The sequence below is a fragment of the Sorex fumeus genome, unplaced genomic scaffold (genome assembly GCF_029834395.1).
Source record: "Sorex fumeus unplaced genomic scaffold, SorFum_2.1 ptg000115l, whole genome shotgun sequence".
In the NCBI taxonomy this organism is placed as follows: Eukaryota; Metazoa; Chordata; class Mammalia; order Eulipotyphla; family Soricidae; genus Sorex; species Sorex fumeus.
Window position 1 is genome coordinate 5,491,624 of NW_026606172.1, and position 11,651 is coordinate 5,503,274.

The window sequence follows — 11,651 nt, forward strand, 5'->3', positions numbered from 1 at the left end:
TCCTCTTCCCCTTCACTCTATTTCTTTCCTTTTCCTCTCTATATTCTGGCACCAACGATGATCCAGGCATTCCCCTTTAAATCATAGCATTTCTTCATCTAGTTACTCTAAATACTGCATACAAGTAAGATCATCCCTTGTTTGTCCCAATTTTCTGGCTAACTCCATTTAATATGATATCTTCCAGCTCTATCATGTTGCAGCAAATTGCATGATTTTATTATTCCTTATAACTGCATAGTATGCCATTGTTATATATTCCATATCTTCACCATCCACTGATTTGTTTCTGGATTGGTTCCAAATCTTAGCTATTGTTCTCACTGCTACAGTGAATTGAATTGTGATATGCATTTGTCATTCTGAGTGATTGTTTTTCCGTCCTGGGAGTAGATTCACACAAGTGGAATTGTTGGGTCATAAGATAACTCAATTTTAAGTTTATTGAGAACTCCCCATACTGTTTTCAATAGCAAAAATTTGAATTTTTTTTTGGTCTGTAAATCAGGAAAAGTTTGTTTTCCAGATACATTCCCACCAGCAGTGAATGGGAGTTTCTTTTAAACTTATTGTGGTAAAATATATATGATGCATATAGCCTTCTAACCATTTTAACATGCACCGTTCAGAAGTTTTAAGTGCATTTCATGTTTCAGTACAAATATTTGAGTTTTCAGAAGACAACTGCAAAGATTTGGAGGATAATATTATGGAAGATAAATTGATTGCAAGACAAAGGATAAACTGAATATTTTCATTGAGATGTGATAGAGCCAAAATTAGAATTGGAGATTAGTAGAGACAATTAGAATAAAGTTTTAAATAGAAGGATTATTTGAGGGGAATATAAATGACTTCCTGTGTAGACATGCTATGTTTGTATGTATATGAGACATCTGTGTGAAGCCCTCCAGTACTCAAATGGAAATACAGTTTGGAGCTCAGGGAAGATGTGGAGCTACAGTCATTAGCTTTGTTGAAATGAATGCTCTGAAGGAACATGGAAAAAAGAATCAAGTACAGAGTCTTGATGAGATTCAGCTTTTAAGAGTTTACTAAAAATAAGGAGGTATTTAAAGACACCATGATATTATAACAACAAGGAGAATTACTGGAAATAAGCATTGTAAATATCAATTAAGGAAAATGTTTCAAGTGGTAAAAGCATATAGCTTCAATAACTGTCAAATACAAATAGAATAAAAATTGTAAAATAATTTATTGGATTTAACAATTACGTTATCATTGGTGACTCTACTTAGGGCATTTTGACAGAATAATTATGGGAGAAATTATGAGCAAAAGTGACTTCATAGTGGGTTTAAAAAGCAATAATAATAATAACAAAAATATGAAAGAATAAGACTGATAGAAAAAACTTAATGAACAACTAACACAGTGTCAGGAATTGTTCCTAGTATCATGTAACATTGTGTCACCCTATACTGTCACCAATTTTGCCTACAACTACAAAAATTTCATAGCTATAAATGCACACTAAAATATAGTCTACATATTCACGCTATACTATACAGTGTATACAATACTAAATATAATGCAGTGGTAGTCAGATTTTTGCTCTTCTACATAGCATTGACAAGGAATAACTGGAAACTGGTATCACATAATTACAAAAGCCTGATCAGAAGTGGAGGAAGGGAGATAAGAATTTAAAGAGGTAGTCATTTTGGCACAAATTTGATTGTATATGTGAGTGACTGGGTCGTGGAGCATGGAGAACATGAGATAGGAGGTTGGGTGACAGTTGTTTTTAGCTTTAGAAATAAAAAAAAATCTATTTAATTTGGTAGGAGTCATAGCTGGGGACAATCAACGTTTACTACAGAATTACTCCAGGAAGCACTGGAATACTCCCAGGGTTGCTTGACGACAATAACACCTGGATTATTCCATGAAGCAGTCCTGCAGCTGCTCAGGAGACCATATGTAGTGATAGGGGTAGAACCAGGGTTGGTCATGCACAGGGTGAATCTTAACCCTTTACTATCTCTCTGTTTTTCTTACCTAATTAAATTAAATTTTTCTTACCTAATTAAATTAGATGTCTTATTATGACATCTTATTATCTCATTCCTACTTTGGACAAACTGACATGCTACCAAATGTAGCCTGCCCACACGGCAGAGTCTGGCAAACTCCCCGTGGCGTACCCAATATGCCAAATAACAGTAACAATGATGGGTCTCATTCTCCTAAGCCTGAAACATCCTTGAATATGGCACTTTTTAAAATCTCAGGGCTAGGACGAAGGAGACGTTACTTGGGCCTGCTCGAGGCAATCGATGAATAACAGGATGGTCGTGATTCGTGAATTAAAATAGTTTTTCTTGGGTAGAGAAAAACTATTTTGATTAGGTAAGAAAAGCAAATTCAATAATGCAGAAGAAAAAGAGGCTATGTAGTGAAATGAGATCAGAGTAAAATGTCAAATTCATAGATGAAATATTTCTCTCTGAACGTAAGAGAAATCTAATCTCAGAGTTAGAAGAAAAAGAAAAGAAAAGAGTATAGCAGTATATTAAAGACAAATGGTCATAACATAGAATATATGGAAAGTTTGACTGGTTTGTACCTTTTTAAACACTCATGGCAAGAGACTAGGAATGGAAGATGATTGGGGAAAGTATACATTTTAGAACAAACATCTCAAGAAGTTGGAAGAGAATTTCAATAGTAAGAAATATATTGGTTTTAATTAGATGTTTACCTCATTCATTATCAATGGGAGTGTCATCTACTTCAAACTCTATGGAATGAAATACAGAGACTTCTCAAAAAATAATAATAAAATTCCCATATGATCCAGTGATGCCACTTGTGGTATCCAGCCACAGGAAACAAAAGCATTCATTGATAGGATATATGCATATCCAATTTCATTGAAGTGTTAAAATTAAGCTCCAGGATATGAAAACAACCCATATGTTCTACTATGAATGAATGGACCAAGAAGTTGTTATAAATATGCATAATGGAATATTATGCAGCTCATTATAAAATAAAATAAAGGCATGCAGTTTGCTGCAACATGGATTAAATTGGAGGGTATCAGGTTAAGAGAAACAAATCAGGAGGAAGAGAAAATATACTGAATGATCTCATTCATCTGTAGAATATAGAGAGACAAAACAGGAGATTAAATAGTACTAAACAACGACAGCTGCTGGCCACTGGAATACAAAAATCAATTGCTAAACATGGGGAGAGCAAGAGAGAAGAGAGATTAACAGACTGGAAGACACACAGGGACAGTGGTAGAGTGATGTAGAACTTTTGCAAATCAATACCATAAGCGTTAACTTTATTATAAGTCCCTAAACTATAGTAAAAATAATAAAAATAAACTAGAGATTTAAATTAGAAGTTTTAAATTGAAATTTTAAGTTAGAAACAATAACTTAGTGGAAATTCCAAAAGAAGATTTTTGCCTAAAGCATCTTTATTATTATAATGAAGTTGAACATGATGATATATTGATCCATGGATAGTGATTAGCTTGAAAGTTGAGAAAGGAAGAGGATTCAGAAGAATTGTGAAAATCCCATTATGTTAATATCAGTACAGAAATGTTAAGAAATTTGGGGTTAATAATTTATTTTCTATTTGGGGTCAAAGGAGAAATGCAGTGAATAACATGACATAGTAGGTGGTTGTGAAGAATACGGAAATTTTATAGCTTAAGATTTTAGGAGCTATAACAAGATTTGACTAGTTCAAACGTTATATATTGAAATAAAGTTGATAGAGAAGGAGGAATGTGAAATCCTTAAAGCAAAATCATGTCTGGATTAGTAAATAAATGTGTTAAGGAATTTGAAATTTTACTACTTTTTTTGAGTAAGCAACTCTCCCGACATTATCATTTGAGGGTGGTTTTAACAAAGAAGAGTGATTCTCAAAAACACAATTCCATCAAAATACAGAAATTCCTATGCCTAAATTGTGGTCTTATGCAAGTTGTTCCTTAGTCTCACCATTTTCTGAAACAAGTACTATGCAGAATTGTGAGCAATTCTTCTTTGACTCCAGTTTTTGGTAAACATGGTTGCTGTTACCTCTCAATTTCTAAAAACATTGAATCTCTAAGAAAAGAACCATTGCTCCTTCTCAAGGGTTAGTTTTTCAATTAATAATAGTTACTGACTTTTGGCAATCATTTTTGATAAAACTTACTCATAGTTCCCTTTTTTAATTACTACAACTATCATTAAGTATTTTCATGGCTTCATCTTGCACTATATACTCCAGAAGAATTTATGTGAAATTTTGTTCCATCTCTTTGGTAGTTACCTTGTCTCTTTGTAACTTGGTTAAAGAGAAAGTTTTTTCCACTGGGTCCAAGAACTATAGGAGGTAAGAAATTTGACTTGCAGGTGATGACTGTTTGACTCCCTGCAACACTGATGGTCCCCCAACCACTTCCAGGGGTCGCCACTAAATTTAAAAATAAGAATAACCTGAGAATTTCCAGGTGTGGTCATCCCAAGTTCCCCAGAATAAAAGATAAAAAAAGAAGCAGCTTATCGGTGATTGAATAGCACAGAGATGAGTCATAAATATCTAAACCAATTAATTTACTACTTAATAGTCTGGATTAAAGTGTAAAAGATTTCTTAGTGAGATTCATCTGGTTCATGGCTTTGGAATACAGAAAATAATTGAAACCTTAAATCTAATACAGTTACTAACCTGCATTTTTGCATTTTGCTTTGAAGTTAATTTAGTGTAGTATCTGATAGGTAATATATGGGCTCTTCCCATGTTTCCTTACTGGATTCATAATGCTACTTATCACAAATATTTTCTGACTGCATTTACAGTTTTTTTCTGTCCCTGTTCTCAAAGAACTCTACTCATATGTGTCATTTAGAACATCACAGTGTGTTGTGCAATCTTTCTGAATCTGTCTTTAGACTTTAACTAGTTTGAAGGTGAAATATGTCTAATTAATCTTTCAGTCCACAAAAACAATAAATGACTCAGTTGATTCTAAGTAACTTGAAACACTTCTTCAAGCATTTCTGTTATAGTATAAATTTATATATAGAAAATTATCAAACACAAAGTGTGCAACACAATGATCATAAAATATATTCAGCTTTGCTCAGGAAATGACTGCCCAGAATTGCTATCACCTTTCTCTCTTAGGTACCTCCTTGAATTATTCTCATGAACTCTCAGAGTTGATATACTCTTTTGTCAAAAACTAACTAAATCTAAAGGTATAAACCCTTAGTAAGTTGTGTAGTAAGTAGTAAGAAACTATTGTACACAGTTTCATTGATACTGGATACTTTTTTTGATAAATGAATTTACACCTTATTATTTATCTTTATTTTATGAATTTTTTTATAAAACACAAACTGATGACAGTTTCAAGATGAGATTAAGAATAATTTACATCTAATTATAGCAATAGAAGAATCAAGCAAAGTTAATACTTATCTAACTTAAACACATAATGAGCATACATATATTTATATATGATATATTAAAATGCAACTGACAATTATTTAGCTTCCAGGAACAGAAAAACAGGTAGTTCTGCTTCCTATCTCAACTGACAAACACACAGTTTCTAGGCTAGAAATGTAATGATTGTTATACAATGCTTTGTTTCCCATAAAGTTTGTATGTTGAAGATCTCAGTGCAAGTAGGAAGTTATTTGGAGACAGGGCTTTTGTGAAGTGGTAAGATTTAGATGAAGCCTAAGGAGAGAGTTCTAATAATGGCACTGACACTTTGTAAGTAGAGAAACCAGTGAGTTTGCTTTCTTTCAACTGGTAAGAGAAAAAGAAACATCAAGACACCCACACAGAGGGCAGTGTGGGTGTCTGCAAACCAGACCATCCCTGGGCAGAATCTGATCATAAAAGTACTCGTCTACAGATTTACAATCCTGAGTACTATGAGAGATACTCTCTTGCTGTTTAACCCACCCAACCTATCTTTTTTGTTTTATTCTAACAGCCCAAAGAAACAAAATTAGAGGTATTTAGAGATTTTCATAGTAAGTGAATCACTTCTTATGTACTGAAATAATGGTTCCATTTTCCAATGTAAGAACTTGGCTCGATCTTGTTACAGCTAATCCTTCCCTTAAAAAAAAGTAAAATCTGAACTTTGTTATAATTCTCTTCAATATTAATGCAATTAAACATTGTCAAATTTTGTTAGGACTGTCACTTGGAACTGTGGCTCTCAATGAAGGTGATTTTGCTCATCACTCACTACATCAGTTGTTGTAATTCAGCCTGTGCAGATGGAGTGGGGTGGAGGGTACTAATTAAATTTAATGGACAGAAACTAGTGATGCTAGAAATATCCTACAATATGTGAAACAATACCCTGCAATAAAGAACAGTACAGTTCTAAATGTCAGTTCAAAAGGATGTTTGCACACCTGTGTTCATTAAAGCACTATTAGCAATAACCAAGAACTGAAAACATCCCAAATGCCAATGACTGTGGAGTGAGAAAAGACATCGTGACAAATATACATATACATACAATGGAATACTACTCAGCTTTAAGAAAAGGCTGCTTTTCCAGAAGTAGAGAGAGAGTACGAAAGAAAGTGTCTGCCATAGAAGCAAGGGGTTGAATGGGGTGGGAGTGGCGGGAGGGATACTGGGGACATTGGTGATGGGAAAGGTACGTTGGTGAAGGGATGGGTATCTGGTTTCGATCATTGTATGACTGAACCTCAATCATAAAAGCTTTGTAACTGTACCTCATGGTGATTCAGTGAAAAAAACAATTGAAAAAAAAGAAAGGAAAGTCTGTCTTGCCTTTTGTTGCAACTTGGATGGAGATAGAAAGTATTGGATGGAACTAGAAAGAACTAAGCAAACTATGTTAGGGGGAGAAAGACACAGGTAATATGTAAAGAAACAAAGTAAGATAATTGACAGTGCCCACTAGCAATAAAACCTTGCACTTTGACAGTGAAACTGAGGTTTCCAAGAAGACGCAGAGAGTAAAGGAAGAAGTAGTGGACAAGAAGAGATTTAAGATAGTGGTGGAAGGTCTTTGGTACTTTGGTGATGGTAGAGGTGCAGTCAAGTTTTATGACAAAAAAATTTTACATTACCACAGTAGCAACCCTGTTACCTCAACAACAGTACATTTTTCTTTTAGTGTCATTAATGTTAAGGTTGAAAATATCTGATTTCAAAGGCATTTTACTTAAGAAAACAAACTGAGCTTACATTCACTTATATCCTATTATGATTTTGATTTGGGATTCCTAGGTTTTTAACAGCTGCATCATTTTTGTTGTTGTTGTTTTTTATTTTTAATTTCTAGCAGGTTAATATCAATAAAAAATTAAACTACAAATACTTAGAGAAATTCAGCACCTAAAAATGTTCAAATGCCCCTTCTGGTATGGTCTGTCTTGTGAGTTTCAAGAAATGACCTGCTTTAGTTTAAATGTGCTTTGATCACACTCAATTTCAGATGGATATTAAATTAATAGTAATGGCTTTAGTGAATCATTAAGACATATTCTTTACTTCTTATTAACATTATTGCACTTTGATTTCATTGACTGTTGCCATGTCTTAAACAACTGTTTTTTTTTTTTTGGTTATTTATTTATTTATTTATTTATTTTTGCTTTTTGGGTCAAATCCGGCAATGCACAGGGATTACTCCTGGCTCTGCACTCAGGAATTACTCCTGGCGGTGCTCAGGGGACCATATGGGATGCTGGGAATCGAACCCGGGTCAGCCACTTGCAAGGCAAACTCCCTACCCGCTGTGCTATCACTCCACCCCCAACAACTATTTTCTTAAGCTTCAATTTCACTCTGCCTGCATTCCCTGTTTGTGAAAATTAAGAATAAGTGAACATTTCTCTAGGGCAAGGATAAAAGATAGATCAGGACTCATAGAACATTTCTATCCCAGATTTTTTTATTTGGCTTTTAAAAAGTTCTTGTATATAAGCAATGATTCTTTATATGAATTTGCTGAAAGTAGAACTACACTAATGGTGTCAGTATAGTAGGAAAAAACATGCTTTACTTATCATGGTTTACAATAAGGTATGTATATAAGTAAAGAAGGAAAGGGAGAGAGAGGCAAAGAAAGAACAGCAGAGAGACAGATTACATATATTATCACCCTGAAGTCAGTAGGGAAGGCTGCTAAATGCTCTTACAACTGTAATAGCCTATCTCATGTTAATTCTAGCCTGAAGCTTCCTGACACTTCTTGTTCAGAGATAATGGGGACAAAACTACTCTCTCTCTCTCTCTCTTTTTTCTTTCCGGTAGAATAGCAGATTTTTTTTCCCCAAGAATGTCAAATAAATTAAGCAGTCTTTGCAAGAAGCAGTACAAAAGGCTTTTCCTTTGTGGAAATTCCCAGTAATAACATGCAAGAGTTATTACCCTTGATACTTAGTAGATTTTTAATGGCTAGCAATAATCGTTTTGATTGAATATTGGCTTATAATAGGCTTGTAAAGGAATTCAAGCACCCTTAACTGCTTTTAACCTCAGCTTCATGTGCCTCAGGAAAATTCTTGAAACAATAGATCTTGTAGTCATTAACAAGGAATATTTCATAAAAAAGAAAGTTAATACCTATTAACCTCTAAATTAAGGTCACTTAATTTGTTATTAATTTTTAATAAACCAAATAATATTTACACCCTTCTTATGAAGGAGGAAATTATTTTATGGCAAGTTACAGTTTAATTTACTTGTATATTTTGTGGACTTTTTAAAAATATCATTACTTTTATAATTATTAGGTATAAAAATTAACCAAGAATTTGTGTACTTAGTATGTCATTTACATACTCCTGATTTCTTTATATAGTTGAGGGAAAAGAATGTATGTTTATCAACAGACAATATATTGTTTGAAATATTGGAAAGCAAGGTTATTTTAATATTTTGTTTGATATTTATGTCTCCTTCGTGAGAATGCTCGTAGTCTCTACTGTTTTACTAGACCTTGAAAGTAAGAAAGAAATACTCAAGAGGCTAATCTACTGAAAAATATGTGAAGCAATTCCACCCTGAGACTATCGAATCCACTAAAGCTTAGCTTCCACCACATGAAGGACTGCAAGAAAAGCAAGTTTAAGGCTAGATGGGACTCTGAAGAATTATGAAAAATTATATCTTGTCATTTTATCACTTCCTATCCATCAGAGACAGATAGTAAACACACTAGTTGAGACCCCAGAGTATAGCTGCCCAAAGGGCACCCCAGCAAAGGTGGTTATAAATCAGGAATTCTGTGTCTAGCTATTTCTTTTCTCCTTTGAATCCACTCATGGCAAAAATGAGATTCTTTAAATTTTCAGAGAATTCCTATTGTTTTCAGTTTTTAAATCTATTGCACTGCTCTTGTTATTTTCCCTTATATAATTCAACCTATTTTTAGTTTTTATTGATGATTTTACTTTCTTTTGATCTGAAGGGCATTGAATTGTTACTGCTTTTACAACTTGGAAAGAGTCAATTGCCTTCTTGAATCTACGTCATTACATAGGCTCTTCAGGGGGCCAAGGAATAACAGGCCTTTAATAATTACTAAATTAGTAAAGAGATACTCACATATTCCTGTCTTTAAGTCTGAATGTTTTGTTGGAGCAATACTGAAAACTAATTGATTAAAATCAATTATTCATATCTATAGAGTATATTTCTTGACTTACATGTGCACAATTAATGGTGATGACCCATAATCAATAGAACGTGTAATAAAATGATTTACCACTATTGGTGTTGGGTTTTTCTAGTCTTTTTATGATTAGAAGGGGGCATTTGTGATACTGATTCTAGGCTTGACAGGAGAGACTTTCACCTTAAAATATAACCAATGAGGTAAGGGTATAAATCAAACATATGACTTTAGATCAATAACATCATAAGCATAAGCAGGCATTTAAACATAACAGTAAATTCCAAGATATTCTTAAAATTTATATTAACGAGTGATCATCATTCAACATTTATCCCTTACTAGGCTCGATTGCCCCAGTCCTCTGTAGTGTCTCTTCCCTGCCATGCTCTAACTATCTTGGGACCTTAAGCCTTCATGCTCCCCATCACACACCCCCTACAAGGATGTCTCAGGCCAGACTCTTGCTGACACCTGCACTAATAGCAGGGTAGATTATCTACTGTTCTTAATTATCTCTCCCACAGCTCGTCTCCATTAGCTTGGATAATTGACTGTATGTATAACACTCATAAGCAGAACAATGTGCATAGAAAAAAAAAACTAAGGAAGAGAGAAAAACGAATCTTTAGTTTCTGTAAGATTAACTATTTGTGGAAGTCTTACAACATCTGGAGCTTTGGGAAAAGCATCTGTTTTTTTTTTTTTTGTTGGGATTGTCATTAACAATTCAGAATGTGATGTTTCACAGGGCAGGAGAAATCAGTGCTTACATTTTTCATGGAAAAGGTAGCCAAGAAAGAATATTTCAGTTAAGGAAAGTTCTGTTCTCATGAACGAGAGGGCTAGTAGCAGCAAATAATGAGAAACGGCAGAGGAAGAATATTAAGTAAGGCTTTGAGTTGTAGAGCTATCTAAAAGGCAGTGAGGACAAAAATGCCAATGGAAAGGGGTTATCAACAGAAGACATTATAGAAGAAAAGATACCATTTCTAGGATTTTTTTAGTCAATCGTATGTATTGCTCCTGCAAGTTTTGCCCCTACAAAATAGGTAATGGTTCCAATTATATAGCTAATAAACACAAGTGATAATAGATTTAGCAACTTCCCCTAGTTTACAAAATGAAATGGGGATTTAAATCAATACATTTAAAAGTTTGAGACTGTATTGTGATCCATAATGCCCTTTGTACCATTGGACTATACAGAAAAAAATTCATAGATTTAAGTTCAATTGCTTAAAATCAAACTAGAACAGCAGCAATAAAGAAAGAGAACATTATTACTTCAAAACTACAATGTAAATAATGCTTTAGTTGTCAGTATAATGCCTTATAAGTAAGGGAATTCCAGGAATATTTAGATGAAAACAAGTTTAAAGAAGTGCTCAGGTAACATAGCATTCCATTATTTTTATCTCTTTTTTGTTAGAGTGTGAACATTCAATTTTTTAAATATTTTTGAATTTTAATAATGAAAATCTGGTTACACATAAACTTATGTATCATGAGCATTTTAGAGGATGTACTAAGATTTTTTGGTGTATTATTATGATTGAAATTTGGGGCAAGATGGGGAATTTTGCTCTTCTACATCTCATAAGATTGATTTAAAAAAATTGCACAAAAAAGTTGTACTCTGAAGTGACAATTGAGTAGGCTGGTGTGAGAGAGAGTTGCTTGAAGCTTTTTCTGAAATTCAGATTTCATCTTGCTTTGTTTGCTTTTCACGCTGGTAGAAGTATTTGAAGCTGAAAGGTTTTCATTTGTGTTTCTGCTGACTTGCACATTTCACACAATAGGCTTGTTATTAAGGGCCCATCATGGTCAGTGCAATTTGCAGTGTTAGCTAATTTTTGAAACTAGTAGTGAATTCGAAATTAATTACAGACTATTTTGGGTTCATTAGTGTTCATGAAGGATTTTATGCCTGTTTGTTTGTTTTTAATTGAGAAGAGGGGACAAACACTGTTTTCTCTGGGAT